General features: G+C 44.2%; 1 protein-coding gene across 4 annotated transcripts in view; it reads right to left on the minus strand.

Annotated features, from left to right (window-relative positions):
• LOC118378608 (myeloid cell surface antigen CD33-like) overlaps positions 1-17,102 on the minus strand; it is a 111,512-nt gene that overhangs the window by 8,484 nt on the left and 85,926 nt on the right. The window lies entirely within an intron of this gene.

A 17,102-nucleotide genomic window follows, 5' to 3' on the forward strand; every position in this document is an offset into this window, starting at 1 on the left:
TTTTTTTGTAGCCAAACATGACGCAGAAAACGGACCGATTTCTCCTGCACAAATAATCTTTCAGGAAAAACTGAACATTTACTATCTAACTGAGAGTCTCCTCATTGAAAACATCTGAAGTTCTTCAAAGGTAAATTATTTATTTGAATGTTTTTCTGGTTTTTGAGCTTGCGGATAGATTTACACAATCCTGGATACAGGTTTTTTTAGTAGCTAAACGTGACGCACAAAATGGAGCGATTTCTCCTAAACAAATAATCTTTCAGGAAAAACTGAACATTTGCTATCTAACTGAGCGTCTCCTCATTGAAAACATCCGAAGTTCTTCAAAGGTAAATGATTTTATTTTAATGTTTTTCTGGTTTTTGTGAAAATGTTGCCTGTTGAATGCTAATGCTAAATGCTAATGCTAGCTATCAATAGCTATCAATACTGTTACACAAATGCTAGTTTTGCTATGGTTGAGAAGCATATTTTTGAAAATCTAAGATGACAGTGTTGTTAACAAAAGGCTAAGCTTGAGAGCTAGCATATTGATTTCATTTCATTTGCGATTTTCTTGAATAGTTAACGTTGCGTTATGGTAATGAGCTTGAGGCTGTATTCACGATCCCGGATCCGGGATGGCTCTCCGCAAGAAGTTAACAGATTATGAAATGGCAGCTCTTCGCTCGGTTGTCCGCTTCGTGGGCGTAGGCGTGAACCAATTCAAGTAAGTAAATACAATTTTAAATGTTAAACTATCTATTATTAGCTAGCAGGCCACTGTGTGTAGGTTAATGGGATACCAGCAGGTCTGCAGTCTCCATGCAAGATGGAAGCTTGGAGAGGGGAATGAAGTGAGCTGTTTGGAAAATCTGTTGATGATGGTGAGGATGACTGAGTTATGCTGAGCCTGGCGAATATGGGACTCGATCTCCCAGGAGACAGCGGCAATGATGCAGGTGGATGGCATAATGTTCTCTGGCTTGGAACCTGTGTTGTCGGCGTTGAACTGACGGGAGAGGGCGTCAGGCTTGGTATTCTTAGATCCGGGGCGATAAGTGAGTATAAAGTTGAATCTTCCAAAGAACAATGCCCACCTGGCCTGCCGGGAGCTCAAACGTTTGGCAGTCTAGGACAGGTTTTTGTGGTCCGTCCACCCAATAAAGGGGAGAACCTGAGCCCTCCGACTAGTGACGCCAGTCCTCAAGACCCAGCTTTTTATTTTTTTTATTTTTTATTTCACCTTTATTTAACCAGGTAGGCTAGTTGAGAACAATTTCTCATTTGCAACTGCGACCTGGCCAAGATAAAGCATAGCAGTGTGAACAGACAACACAGAGTTACACATGGAGTAAACAATTAACAAGTCAATAACACAGTAGAAAAAAGGGGGAGTCTATATACAATGTGTGCAAAAGGCATGAGGTAGGCGAATAATTACAATTTTGCAAATTAGCACTGGAGTGATAAATTATCAGATGGGCATGTACAGGTAGAGATATTGGTGTGCAAAAGAGCAGAAAAGTAAATAAATAAAAACAGTATAAAAACAGTATGGGAATGAGGTAGGTGAAAATGGGTGGGCTATTTACCAATAGACTATGTACAGCAGCAGCGATCAATTAGCTGCTCAGATAGCTGATGTTTGAAGTTGGTGAGGGAGATAAAAGTCTCCAACTTCAGCGATTTTTGCAATTCGTTCCAGTCACAGGCAGCAGAGTACTGGAACGAAAGGCGGCCAAATGAGGTGTTGGCTTTAGGGTTGATCACTGAGATACACCTGCTGGAGCGTGTGCTACGGATGGGTGTTGCCATCGTGACCAGTGAACTGAGATAAGGCGGAGCTTTACCTAGCATGGACTTGTAGATGACCTGGAGCCAGTGGGTCTGGCGACGAAAATGTAGCGAGGGCCAGCCGACTAGAGCATACAAGTCGCAGTGGTGGGTGGTATAAGGTGCTTTAGTGACAAAACGGATGGCACTGTGATATACTGCATCCAGTTTGCTGAGTAGAGTGTTGGAAGCCATTTTGTAGATGACATCGCCGAAGTCGAGGATCGGTAGGATAGTCAGTTTTACTAGGGTAAGCTTGGCGGCGTGAGTGAAGGAGGCTTTGTTGCGGAATAGAAAGCCGACTCTTGATTTGATTTTCGATTGGAGATGTTTGATATGAGTCTGGAAGGAGAGTTTGCAGTCGAGCCAGACACCTAGGTACTTATAGATGTCCACATATTCAAGGTCGGAACCATCCAGGGTGGTGATGCTAGTTGGGCATGTGGGTGCAGGCAGCGATCGGTTGAAAAGCATGCATTTGGTTTTACTAGCGTTTAAGAGCAGTTGGAGGCCACGGAAGGAGTGTTGTATGGCATTGAAGCTCATTTGGAGGTTAGATAGCACAGTGTCCAATGACGGGCCGAAAGTATATAGAATGGTGTCGTCTGCGTAGAGGTGGATCAGGGAATCGCCCGCAGCAAGAGCAACATCATTGATATATACAGAGAAAAGAGTCAGCCCGAGAATTGAACCCTGTGGCACCCCCATAGAGACTGCCAGAGGACCAGACAGCATGCCCTCCGATTTGACACACTGAACTCTGTCTGCAAAGTAATTGGTGAACCAGGCAAGGCAGTCATCCGAAAAACCGAGGCTACTGAGTCTGCCGATAAGGTGAATGACAGAGTCGAAGGCCTTGGCAAGGTCGATGAAGACGGCTGCACAGTACTGTCTTTTATCGATGGCGGTTATGATATCGTTTAGTACCTTGAGTGTGGCTGAGGTGCACCCGTGACCGGCTAGGAAACCAGATTGCACAGCGGAGAAGGTACGGTGGGATTCGAGATGGTCAGTGACCTGTTTGTTGACTTGGCTTTCGAAGACCTTAGATAGGCAAGGCAGGATGGATATAGGTCTGTAACAGTTTGGGTCCAGGGTGTCTCCCCCTTTGAAGAGGGGGATGACTGCGGCAGCTTTCCAATCCTTGGGGATCGCAGACGATATGAAAGAGAGGTTGAACAGGCTGGTAATAGGGGTTGCGACAATGGCGGCGGATAGTTTCAGAAATAGAGGGTCCAGATTGTCAAGCCCAGCTGATTTGTACGGGTCCAGGTTTTGCAGCTCTTTCAGAACATCTGCTATCTGGATTTGGGTAAAGGAGAACCTGGAGAGGCTTGGGCGAGGAGTTGCGGGGGGGCGGAGCTGTTGGCCGAAGTTGGAGTAGCCAGGCGGAAGGCATGGCCAGCCGTTGAGAAATGCTTATTGAAGTTTTCGATAATCATGGATTTATCGGTGGTGACCGTGTTACCTAGCCTCAGTGCAGTGGGCAGCTGGGAGGAGGTGCTCTTGTTCTCCATGGACTTCACAGTGTCCCAGAACTTTTTGGAGTTGGAGCTACAGGATGCAAACTTCTGCCTGAAGTAGCTGGCCTTAGCTTTCCTGACTGACTGTGTGTATTGGTTCCTGACTTCCCTGAACAGTTGCATATCGCGGGGACTATTCGATGCTATTGCAGTCCGCCACAGGATGTTTTTGTGCTGGTTGAGGGCAGTCAGGTCTGGAGTGAACCAAGGGCTGTATCTGTTCTTGGTTCTGCATTTTTTGAACGGAGCATGCTTATCTAAAATGGTGAGGAAGTTACTTTTAAAGAATGACCAGGCATCCTCAACTGACGGGATGAGGTCAATGTCCTTCCAGGACACCCGGGCCAGGTCGATTAGAAAGGCCTGCTCACAGAAGTGTTTTAGGGAGCGTTTGACAGTGATGAGGGGTGGTCGTTTGACTGCGGCTCCGTGGCGGATACAGGCAATGAGGCAGTGATCGCTGAGATCCTGGTTGAAGACAGCGGAGGTGTATTTGGAGGGCCAGTTGGTCAGGATGACGTCTATGAGGGTACCCTTGTTTACGGAGTTAGGGTTGTACCTGGTGGGTTCCTTGATGATTTGTGTGAGATTGAGGGCATCTAGCTTAGATTGTAGGACTGCCGGGGTGTTAAGCATATCCCAGTGTAGGTCACCTAACAGAACAAACTCTGAAGCTAGATGGGGGGCGATCAATTCACAAATGGTGTCCAGGGCACAGCTGGGAGCTGAGGGGGGTCGGTAGCAGGCGGCAACAGTGAGAGACTTATTTCTGGAGAGAGTAATTTTCAAAATTAGTAGTTCGAACTGTTTGGGTATGGACCTGGAAAGTATGACATTACTTTGCAGGCTATCTCTGCAGTAGACTGCATATCCTCCCCCTTTGGCAGTTCTATCTTGACGGAAGATGTTATAGTTGGGTATGGAAATCTCTGAATTTTTGGTGGCCTTCCTGAGCCAGGATTCAGACACGGCAAGGACATCAGGGTTAGCAGAGTGTGCTCAAGCAGTGAGTAAAACAAACTTAGGGAGGAGGCTTCTGATGTTGACATGCATGAAACCAAGGCTTTTTCGATCACATAAGTCAACAAATGAGGGTGCCTGGGGACATGCAGGGCCTGGGTTTACCTCCACATCACCCGCGGAGCAGAGAAGGAGTAGTATGAGGGTGCGGCTGAAGGCTATCAAAACTGGTCACCTAGAGCGTTGGGGAGAATAAGAGGAGCAGGTTTCTGGGCATGGTAGAATATATTCAGGGCATAATGCGCAGACAGGGGTATGGTGGGGTGCGGGTACAGCGGAGGTAAGCCCAGGCAATGGGTGATGATGAGAGAGGTTGTATCTCTGGACATGCTGGTTGTAATGGGTGAGGTCACCGCATGTGTGGGAGGTGGGACAAAGGAGGTAACAGGGGTATGAAGAGTGGAACTAGGGGCTCCATTGTAAACTAAAACAATGATCACTAACCTGAACAACAGTATACAAGGCATATTGACATTTGAGAGAGACATACAGCGAGGCATACAGTAGTCACAGGTGTTGAATTGGGAAAGCTAGCTAAAACATTAGGTGAGACAGCAACAGCTAGTCAGCTAGCACAACAAACAGCAGGTAAAATGGCGTTGACTAGGCAATGGGGCCGACAGATAAAACAAATAAGCAGAATGGAGTACCGTGATTAATGGACAGTCCAGCGTGCATCAGCTATGTAGCCAAGAGATCAGTGTCCAGGGGGTAGCGGTGGATGGGCAGGGAAGCTGGACTGGCGAGTGTTATCCAGGTTAAAAAAAAACTAACAATGACTAAATATCTTGTAGCTAGTTAGCTGGTTAGCGTCTGGAGGTTCTTGAGTGTGTTCTAAAAAATTTAAAATAATAGCGATTCCGTATCACAATGGGTGAGGCAGGTTTCCGGAAGGTATAAACGATTTAAAAATCAAAAAGAGATAGAAAGTAAATATGGGTCCAGAGAGTGTTTGGGACGCGGCGATTCAGACGGTTAGCAGGCCTGTGCTAACAAGCTAACAGTTCGTAGGCCCGGGCTAGACAGGGTAGCAGGGGTGTGCTACAGGTGCTCTGGCCGGGCTAGCTTCAAGCTAAGTGGGTGGAAACGCTTCACAGCCAGAAGTTCCTGGTTACCTTTGTCAAAATGTCTTGCTGCAGGTGAGAGTTTGCAGGACAAGAAGGCACATGGGTGGAGCTTCTGATCAGAGGGGGGCATTGAGACAGAACAGCACCTACCCTATTGTGTTGAGGCATCCACCTCGACGACGAACTGGAGTTCTGGGTTGGGCTGGGTTCGGATCGGAGCAGAAGTGAAGCTTGAGTTCCCAGAACGCTGCCTCTTCCTCAGGGGTCCAGTGGAACTGAGTGGAGGTGGAGGTGAGAGTGGTGAGGGGCTGCCAAACGGCTGTAGTTACAGATGAAACGTTTAAAAAATGGCAAACCCCAGCTGTTGGAGAACTTGGTGAATGTGTTGCTGGTGAGCCTCAGGGTCCTTAGAAAAATGTTAATATCATCCACATAGACAAAAACGAAGCGTCCAGTCACATCCCACATGACATCATTAACCAGGCTCTGGAAAACAGCAGGAGTGTTAGTGAGACCAAAACGGCATGAACAAATACTCAAAGTGTCCAAGTGGTGTGTTGAACGCCGTTTTCCACTCGTCTCCCTCTCTGATGCAGACAAGGTGGTAGGCATTCCGGAGGTCCAGTTAAATGAACACCGTGGCACCATGGAGGGGCTCAAAAGCAGAACTGGTGCGTGGCAAGGCATACTTGTTCTTAACAGTGAAACTATTCAGCCCACGGAAGCCTATGCACGACCTCAGTGACCCAAAAAAACAGCCCCTACCTGCGAGGAAGAAGGCCCACAATGTCCTGCAGCCAGGGAATCCTGGATGTACACCTCCATAGCCTCTTGCCCAGGGTGAGGGTGGTTATACAACCGGCTACAGGGGAGAGGAGCTCCAGGCTGGAGGTCAATAGCGCAGTCGTACGGCCGATGAGGCGGCAGAGACAGGGTGTGGAGCTTGTTGAACACGAGCTAGATCGTGATACTCTAGAGGAATTGATGACAGGTCCGAGGGTTCTGGAATGGACTGGGGCATAGACAAGGCAGGGGGAAGGGCAGAATGGGTGGTGACACTTAGAGTGACAAAATGTACGCCTAGTGGTTACCCTTCCAGCGGTCCAGTCGATCTCTGGGATGTGCAGCTTTAACCAAGGATGGCCAAGAACCAGGAGAGAGTGAGTGCAGTCGATTATGTGGAGACTAATCCTTTCCTGGTGATTCCCAGAGAGAAGCAGGATGACTGGCACGGTCCTCTCACGGACACGGACGAGGAGCTGTCCATTGAAAGCGTTGGCATCGAGGGGTGAATCGAGTGGAACAGTGTCCAGACCCAACTGGGCAACACCTCGGGCCAGGAAACTCTCATCAGCACCCGAGTCGATGAGGGCAGGAAGAGAAAAGGCCTGGCTTTGCCATACAAGAGTTCTGTCTAGCAAGGGTCTGGGGAATGATGGACCGGCGCTTTGACTCAGCAGTATATCCCCCACAACTTCCAAGCCACCCCCTTTAGCTGGCCGCAGCGAACAAGTGGAGACGAAGTGACCAACGTGCCCGGTCGAGCCGTGTGGGTTTAGGTTCTGCCTTCTCTCCGACGCTCAAGGAGATGGTTGTGGAAGGAGATGGCGAGAGAAATGAGCTCTTCAAGTCCATCAGGCTTTTGCAAACAAGTTAGATTATTTGTACATTGTTTAATTATATTATGATTAATTCAATGTTGATTAATTGAAGAGTTTAAATGTGTTTTAATTGTTAATTTAAGTCAGTTGGTCAAATTGATACCCTGCTAGAGCTGCCCTGGTCAACTGTGCTGTTATTGTGAAGTGGAAACCTCTAGGAGCAACAACGGCTCAGCATGAAGTGGTAGGTCACACAAGCTCATAGAACGGGACCGGCGAGTGTTGAAGTGCGCAGTGGGTAAAAATCGAACACTCGCTACCGAGTTCCATACTGCCTCTGGAAGAAACATCAGTACAATAACTATTCATCGGGAGTTTCATGAAATGGGTTTCCATGACCGAGCAGCCGCACACAAGCCTAACATCACAATTCACATTGCCAAGCTTCGATTGGAATGGTGTAAAGCTTGCCACAATTGGACTCTGGAGCAGTGGAAATGCGTTCTCTGGAGTGATGAATCATGCTTCACCATCTGGCAGTCCAACAGACAAATCTGGGTTTGGTGGATGCCACGAGAACCCTACCTGCCCCAATGCATAATGCCAACTGTAAAATTTGGTGGAGGAGGAATAATGGTCTGGGGCTGTTTTTCATGGTTTGGGCTAGGCCCCTTAGTTCCAGTGAAGGGAAATGTAAATGCTACAGCATACAATGACATTCTAGATTATTCTGTGCTTCCAACTTTGTGGCAACAGTTTGGGGAAGGTCCTTTCCTGTTTCAGCATGACAAAGCCCCCGTGCACACATGTACATTGGTTTTTGGTGGGCAAATTTCACAATTCAATTTGCTCAACACATTCACAAAAGGTGGCTACAGTATGATCACAGTTATGAGGTTTAGGTTGCTTGATGTTGATAGCTAGCTAGCAGCACAACCAAACATTGTTGTGCAAATCTCTCTTCACCCACCATCAACACCAACAATCTCTGCACTCCTCCTCCATGCCATTGACTATGATTTTGTATCTGTATTCTAGCAAAGCAAAATCATATAGAATTGGAAAACCAGACACAGCGATAATTGGCTTTCCTTAAATCTCTTTTGGCTGTAATGACAGGCAGAACTATGTTTCCTGAACGGAAGATTTTCAAGCAAACATCTGCTCCTCACCTGATTGGTTAACGGCAGTGGTGGCCGGGTTCAATTTGCATAAAGTAGAGCAGAGCTGTCTTCTTCTATCACTCGGCTAGTAAGGTTCCCACCACTCACCTTCCCACAATCCCTTGCACATTGCTCCGTGTGCTCCCGTTGAACTTTAATGGGGGCAGAACTTTTCTCTGATGAAATGTAAATGTAATGAATTCGGGAGTGGTGGAAAACCTACGCGGCCGCCTATGGTAGCAGATGGACGAGGGCAGCATTTTCTGAGATTAACTGACCAAGATGCACCTCCAACAACAACACATAAAACCTCACATAATTCGACCCCAAAACAATGACAATTTCTCTCAAACAGTGGCATAAGCGCTTTTTAGGTGGGCGTTGATGCCGCTCTGTGAGCAGCAGTGTCCACTTTGTCAAAAGCAGGGATGCAAAATATTTTGCTTGTCTATTCCCAGTGCGCCTCTCCAGGGTGCTGTTGGAGACACGCATCTCATGTAGCAAGTATAGGACATGGTAGAAAGAGTGTGGCCTTTTCTGTAACCTACAGGCTGGAGATGAAATGTATGACAATATAATGAGATGGACACTTTTTACGTCATGCAGGTTTCTTTGATCAAATAGCCTACCCGAAGACACTTTTTAGATCATGCAGGTTTCTTTGACCAAATAGCCTACCCGAAGACACTTTTTAGATCATGCAGGTTTCTTTGATCAAATAGCCTACCCGAAGACACTTTTTAGATCATGCAGGTTTCTTTGATCAAATAGCCTTCCCGAAGACACTTTTTACATCATGCAGGTTTCTTTGATCAAATAGCCTACCCGAAGACACTTTTTACGTCATGCAGGTTTCTTTGATCATATAGCCTTCCCGAAGACACTTTTTACATCATGCAGGTTTCTTTGATCAAATAGCCTACCCGAAGACACTTTTTAGATCATGCAGGTTTCTTTGATCAAATAGCCTACCCGAAGACACTTTTTACATCATGCAGGTTTCTTTGATCAAATAGCCTACCCGAAGACACTTTTTACGTCATGCAGGTTTCTTTGATCAAATAGCCTACCCGAAGACATTTTTTACGCCAGGTTTCTCCTATCAAATATTATAACCTAAATGGCGCCCAATCAAATAAAAAATGCACTGTCAAACAATATTTTCTAAAAACAGGACAGGTCAAAGTAAAATTGACAATATGGAATTGAAAAACACAACTGTTGTCCAGGAATTTCACACCATTGTTATCATCAGTGGTTTCAAGTTTCTATCAGTACATTTTTCACAAGCTGATTATAGCGAAAAAATGAAATACTTCTGCATGTCCCGCAGTGTAAACACATTGTAAATAGGATCATGATAACTTGATAAAGTTGGGTAGCTGATATTCAGGACTTAAATAGCGAAACTGATTAGTCACAGGATTCAGGACTAATAATGCCTAATAATGCAACAGCCTGTTTTACAAATGGTGGGCCTCCCACATGGATGGATGGGCATGCTTAAAATTCAATTTAGGGCCAACATGGTAGACTGCACCCCAGTAAGCACGAGCCAATATCATTTTCTGGTCCTTTCTAGACCGGACATCTTTTTGGGGTGTTTTACATACAGTAGGCTTACCACATAGATGGGCATTCATAAAATTCAATTTCAGGCAACACTGTAGGCTACACATCAGTAAGCACGAAGTGACACCGAGGGGCCTTTTGAACATTTAAACTGTTGCAGTCTGGACCGGCCTTGATTTCCACATCCATGGACATTAGTTTTTAGTCCGGTCCGGACCAAATCTGACCCAGTCATAGTTTGACTGGTTTGATTGTATGTTTGATTAAGATTTTTTCCGGTCTGGCCTTGATTACATCTTTTCAACTTTCATTCATAACAAAACATTTCCTTGATTTCAACAGCAGGAAAAAAATACATATTTTCAACATCTGTAAAATATGCATTTTTCAACGTTCTGGAAATATGTTTTTGAAACGTACTGAAAATACGTATTTTCAACTTTCATTCAGAACCTAAATTGATCCTAACTTCAACGTCTGGTAAATACGTCTTTAAGACGTTTTTCAACCTCATTTTGAATACTGGGACTCTAACAGTTTTGCTCTGAGCCATTTTTTGGTCTTGCCTGAATGGCAAGGACCTGCCTGCTTTTCTCCAGGCTGCTCTCTGTGGTCCCTGGAATGCAAAGCCATAAACTATCATATTTGACAATCATAATGTTAGGCCTACGTTTTTAGATAAGAAAATGATTGGGCTGCACAATTATTGTCCATAGGCTGTAAACTGCAGTAATATATAGGCTAATTTGAAAAACCACTCACGTCCTGTTTTGTTTCATGACGAAATAACTCCATAGAACAACTGTCTACGCCTGATTATGCAACTATTTGGATCAGTTTGGATCTATTGTAGACAGTTTAGAAGGTTCAGAAAGTTACATTAGCAGGCCAGTAATGGTTTAGGCCTATTTTGTCAGGATGTAGGCCGGTGTTAAGATAGACCTACTATAGGAAAACTCTCTGCCCGTTAATGCTGTAGCCTATTTTATATTCAGCAAGCAAGAGCAAGCCTGTATCTCTTCTCCTATTAGTAGGCTAAAGAAAATTAATTGAAGTAAGTGTCCATCAAGCTTTTGTAGTCTGGATTTCGGTACATATACAGTAAGTGTCTTATATTGGCTGAAAGCTTAAATTCTTGTTAATATAACTGCATGTCCAATTTACAATAGCTACTACTGTGAAAAAATGCCATGCTATTGTTTGAGGAACACTTTTTTTCACTGCGATAGGTTTGATAAATTCACCTCTGAAGGTAGAATGTGGACTTACATTCTGAAATCTTGCTCTGATTTATCGTCCAAAGGGTCCCAGAGATAGCATGAAGTGTTGTTTTGTCAGATAAAATCCTTTTTCATATCCTAAAATGGTTCATATAGCATGCGATTTTGTATTTCCACTCATTCAATTTGCAAATAAAGGAATCTGTGAAAATCTAACTCTAAATGGTGTTTCAACCAATCAAATCACATTCGTATTCATTCCTCAGAGATCCTAGAATGTAACCAGACTTCACTATATCATTAGGAGTGTAGTATATCCTATAGGACACCAAATTTGGTCAGAGAGCGATGCCTTCACGGCACGCCGATGACGCGGGTGGTCTTCACTTGATTGACTGTAACTTTGTGAAATAAGCCCCAATCGGCGTCAAACAAAGCTAGCTATATAGCCAATGAGCTGGGCTTTATGGGAAACCCTGTTTTTGTCGCAAAATGTAGCTGCTAACCTTGTGCGACAGCAAGTCTTTTCCTTTTGGACAAAAATCACAAGAATGTGGAGAGTTATGAAGTTATGAAAACTGGGTGTTTTGCAAATGTTAAACTTACAATATGGCTACTAATACTGGCAAAGCTAAATGAAAGTCCAAGTATACAGATTTGACAATATTCTTGTATAAAAATGTAATGTGAATGTAAATATCTCCTTCACGATTTGCCTAAATGTACCTGGGTGACTTCACACTAAATGTAATGTAGTTTGATCATACTTTAAAACATCTTGGTGACAGGGGGCAGTATTTTCACGTCCGGATGAAATGCATGCCCAAGTTCAACTGCCTGCTACTCATCCCCAGAAGATAAGATATGCATATTATTAGATTTGGATAGAAAACACTCGGAAGTTCCTAAAACTGTTTGAATCATGTCTGTGAGTATAACATAACTTACTTAGCAGGCGAAACCCAGAGAACAAACCATTCAGATTTTTTTTTGAGGTCACTCTTTTCAATGGGTTTTCATTGGGAATCCAGATTCAAGGGGCATTCTTGCAGTTCCTATCGTTTCCACGGCCATCTTGAACGAGGGTCACTTGAAGTGTACTGTTAGATAGAGGCACATGACCAGAAAGCTACCTCCAGTTTGTTTTTCTCCTGTATTGAACACAGATCATCCCGTCTTCAATTTTATCGATAATTTACGTAAAAAAAATACCTACAGTTGTATTACAAAAGTAGTTTTAAATGTTTTGGCAAAATTTACAGGTAACTTTTGAGATATTTTGTGGTGATGTTGCGCAAGTTGGAACCGGTGTTTTTCTGCATCAAACGCGCCAAATAAATGGACATTTTGGATATATATCGACGGAATTAATCGAACAAAAGGACCATTTGTGATGTTTATGGGACATATTGGAGTGCCAACAAAAGAAGCTCGTCAAAGGTAAGGCATGAATTATATTTTTATTTCTGCGTTTTGTGTCACGCCTGCAGGGTTGAAATATGGTTTCTCTCTTTGTTTACAGAGGTGCTACCCTCAGATAATAGCATCATTTGCTTTCGCCGAAAAGCCTTTTTGAAATCTGACACGTTGGCTGGATTCACAACAGGTGTAGCTTTAATTTGTTATCTTGCATGTGTGATTTAATGAAAGTTGGATTTTTATTGTAATTTATTTGAATTTGGTGCTCTGCATTTTCCCTGGCTTTTGGCCAGGTGGGACGCTAGCGTCCCAAATATTCGAGAGAGGTTTTAAATCTGAAACTTTGCACATACACTGCTGCCATCGGAATTACAACCAGAGTGATGGCTAGATTTGGAACCTTTCTGTTGCCTTTCAAAGATCGTGGTAGAAAACAAACGGTTTACCAGATCCATTGTGTTATATTCTACTACATTCAATTCATGTTTCCACAAACTTCAAAGTGTTACGCGGGACTAGGTGTGTGTGCAGAAATCAGATGCAGAGAGAGAGTAAAAAAAGTGCTTTACTATTGCACACCAAACTGATACGCCCAATACAATACAGGGTGCAGGACACTATACCAGACAGCCCAAAACCACAGGGTGTCGAGTATAGAAAATAAAACACACTACGACCTAATATGTACACACGTAACAAAAGACAAACCCGCACAAAACAAGGGCGGGTCAAACTACTACATATAGGGAAGCTAATTAAACCAAAATACACACAGGTGAAACTAATAAGACCAAACCAACAGACAAACGAAAAAGGGATCGGTAGTGGCTAGTAGGACGGTGACGACGACCGCCGAGCACCGCCCGAACAGGCAGGGGAGCCAACTTCGGCGGAAGTCGTGACAGTTACCTTTCAAATGGTACCAAGAATATGCATATCTTTGCTTTAGTGCCTGAGCTACAGGCAGTTAAATTTGGATATGTCATTTAGGCGAAAATTTAAAAACGGGGGCTATCCCTATGAAGTTTTTAACTCAATGTTAGGCTTCATACTGCAGTGAATTTATCCAGTCAATTTACAGAGTGAAAGAAAAGAAAGTGTAACACTTGTACTACTGGAGCTGCGCTGAGTGAGCTCCCTCACAATCCCTGGGTATGCCGTTCAAAAAGATACCTTATTATTTCAGTTTTTTAGGGAAAATAAAGGTGTCCTACAACAACATAATGTAACGGATAATGTTATTGTTTTCAAGTGAGTACAAAACTAATCTGTAAACTGCAGTGAATAGCCGATGTTTGGCTAACCGCTCAATAGCATGGCATTTTCAATGCATGTTCATTTTGAAATAACTGCATCGAGCCTGCCTGACTGGGCAACCATTTGGATCAGTTTTTTTTCTCTACAAGGTCCATGCACATTTGCAGAACAGTAATATCACTGATACACACATATTTAGTAATATGGTATATTCTAGTGGCATGCATATGAATTATGATTATGCGCAAGCGCAGAGGAAGTTGTGTCCATAGTGAATAGAGCCCCACCACTAAAATAATCTTTGGGCCCACAGAGGAACATAATAAGACTCATACAACATAGCAGTCAAACATGGAAATTGTTCAAATCGTTTATTCACCATTCATTTTTTCCCATAGGGGATTCCAGAAACAGGTCTTTCACTTTCGCGCCGTCCTACAATCTAAGGTAGATGCACTCAATCTCACACAAATCATCAAGGAACCTACCAGGTACAACCCTAAATCCGTAAACACGGGCACCCTCATAGATATCATCCTGACCATCCTACCCTTCAAATACACCACGGCTGTCTTCAACCAGGATCTCAGCGATCACTGCCTCATTGCCTGCGTCCGTAATGGGTCCGTAGTCAAACGACCACCACTCATCACTGTCAAACGCTCCCTAAAACACTACAGCGAGCAGGTCTTCCTAATCGACCTGGCCCGGGTATCCTGGAAGAACATTGACCTCCTCTCATCAGTAGAGGATTCCTGGTTGTTCTTTAAAAGTGCTTTCCTCACCATCTTAAATAAGCATGCCCTATTCTAAAAAGCTAGAATTAAGAACAGATATAGCCCTTGGTTCACTCCAGACTTGACTGCCCTTGACCAGCACAAAAACATATTGTGGCGTACTGCATTAGCATCGAATAGTCCCTGTAAAATGCAGCTTTTCAGGGAAGTTAGGATCCAATATACACAGGCAGTTATGAAAGCAAAGGCTAGCTTTTTCAAACAGACATTTGCATCCTGTAGCACAAATTCCAAAAAGTTTTGGGACAAAGTAAAGTCCATGGAGAATAAGAGCACCTCCTCCCAGCTGCCCACTGCACTGAGGCTAGGAAACACTGATAACACTGTCACCACCGATAAATCCACGATAATCGAGAATATCTAGAAACATTTTTCCCCCGGCTGGCCATGCTTTCCACCTGGCTACCCCTACCCCGGCCAACAATTCTGCACCCCCCGTAGAAACTTGCCCAAGCCCCCCCTGATTCTCATTCACCCATTTCCAGATAGCTGATGTTCTGAAAGAGCTGCAAAATCTGGACCCCTTCAAATCAGCTGGGCTAGACAATCAGGACCCTCTCTTTCTAAAGTTAACCACCGTAATTGTTGCAACCCTATTACCAGCCTGTTCAACCTCTCTTTCGTATCATCTGAAATCCCTAAAGATTGGAAAGCTGCCGCGGTCATCCCCCTCTTCAAAGGGGGGGAGACATTCTAGACCCAAACTGAGACAGACCTATATCTATCCCACCCTGCCTTTCTAAGGTCTTTGAAAGCCAAGTTATCAAACAGATCACCGACCATTTCGAATCCCACCGTTCCTTCTCCGCTATGCAATCTGGTTTCCGAGCTGGTCATTGGTGCACCTCAGCCACGCTCAAGGTCCTAAACGATATAATAATCGCCATCGATAAAAGACAATACTGTGCAAACGTATTCATCAACCTGGCCAAGGATTTCGACTCTGTTATTCGCCACATTCTTATCGGCAGAGTCAGCAGCCTTGGTTTCTCAAATGACTGCCACGCCTGGTTTACCAACTACTTCTCAGACAGAGTTCAGTGTGTCAAAACGGAGGGCCTGTTGTCCGGACCTCTGGCAGTCTCTATGGGGGTGCCACAGGGTTCAATTCTCAGGCCGACTCTTTTCTATGTATGCATCAATGATGTCGCTCTTGATGCTGGGGATTCTCTGATCCACCTCTACGCAGACGACACCATTCTGTATACTTCAGGCCCTTCTTTGGACACTGTGCTAACTAACCTCCAGACGAGCTTCAATGCCATACAACTCTCCTTCCATGGCCTCCAACTGCTCTTAAATGCAAGTAAAACTAAATGCATGCTCTTCAACCAATCGCTGCCCACACCTGCCCACCCGTCCAGCATCACTGCTCTGGACGGTTCTGACTTAGAATATGTGGACAACTACAAATACCTCTGTGTCTGGTTAGAATGTAAACTATCCTTCCAGACTCCAATCCAAAATTACATCTAGAATCGGCTTCTTACTTCGCAACAAAGCATCTTTCACTCATGCTGCCAAACATATCCTCGTAAAACTGACTATCCTACTGATCCTTGACTTCGGTGATGTCATTTACAAAATAGCCTCAAACACTCTCCTCAGCAAATTGGACGCAATCTATCACAGTGCCATCTTTTTTCTCACCAAAGCCCCATATACTACCCACCACTGCGACCTGTATGCTCTCATTGGCTGGCCCTCGCTTCATATTCATTGCCAAACCCACTGGCTCCAGGTCATTTATAAGGCTTTGCTTGGTAAAGCCCCGCCTTAACTCAGCTCACTGGTCACCATAGGAGCACCCACCCGTAGCATGCGCTCCAGCAGGTATATTTCACTGGTCACACCCAATTCCAATTCCTTTGGTTGCCTTTCCTTCCAGTTCTCTGCTGCCAATGACTGGAACGAATTGCAAAAATCACTGAAGCTGGAGACTCATATCTCCCTCACTAACTTTAAGCACCAGTTGTCAGAGCAACTCACAGATCATTGCACCTGTACACAGCCCATCTGTAAATAGGCCATTCAACTACCTCATCCTCATATTGTTATATTTTTTGTTGTTGCTTGTTTGCACCAGTATCTCTACTTGCACATTCATCTTCTGCACATCTGTCACTCCAGTGTTTAATTGCTAAATTGTAATTATTTCGCCACTCTGGCCTATTTATTGCCTTACCTCCCTAATCTTACTACATTTGCACACACTGTATATAGATGTTTCTATTGTGTTATTGCCTGTGTTTGTTTATTCCTTGTGTAACTCTGTGTTGTTTGTGTCACACTGCTTTGCTTTATCTTGGCCAGGTAGCAGTTGTAAATGAGAACTTGTTCTCAACTGGCTTACCTGGTTAACTAAAGGTCAAAATAATACATAAAAAACTGGAACAGTACTCATTTATGTATCTAGATGGCACATGGAAGATGTACTATTTCTGATTAAATTATTCCTGAGGTGTTGAAGGTGACGTCACCAGTGCCCTTGTCTTCAATATCTAGTTCAGGAGGAGAAAAACATCCTCTTTTAAATAACTCTTCATCATCAGACACATAAAGTAGAGAGCAGGGTGCTTGTTCACTCATCACTGATATCAGGAGTTTACTTTAATGTCATTAAAGTTTAGCACTGGCGTGGGATG

Source organism: Oncorhynchus keta, chromosome 8 (genome assembly GCF_023373465.1).
Source record: "Oncorhynchus keta strain PuntledgeMale-10-30-2019 chromosome 8, Oket_V2, whole genome shotgun sequence".
In the NCBI taxonomy this organism is placed as follows: Eukaryota; Metazoa; Chordata; class Actinopteri; order Salmoniformes; family Salmonidae; genus Oncorhynchus; species Oncorhynchus keta.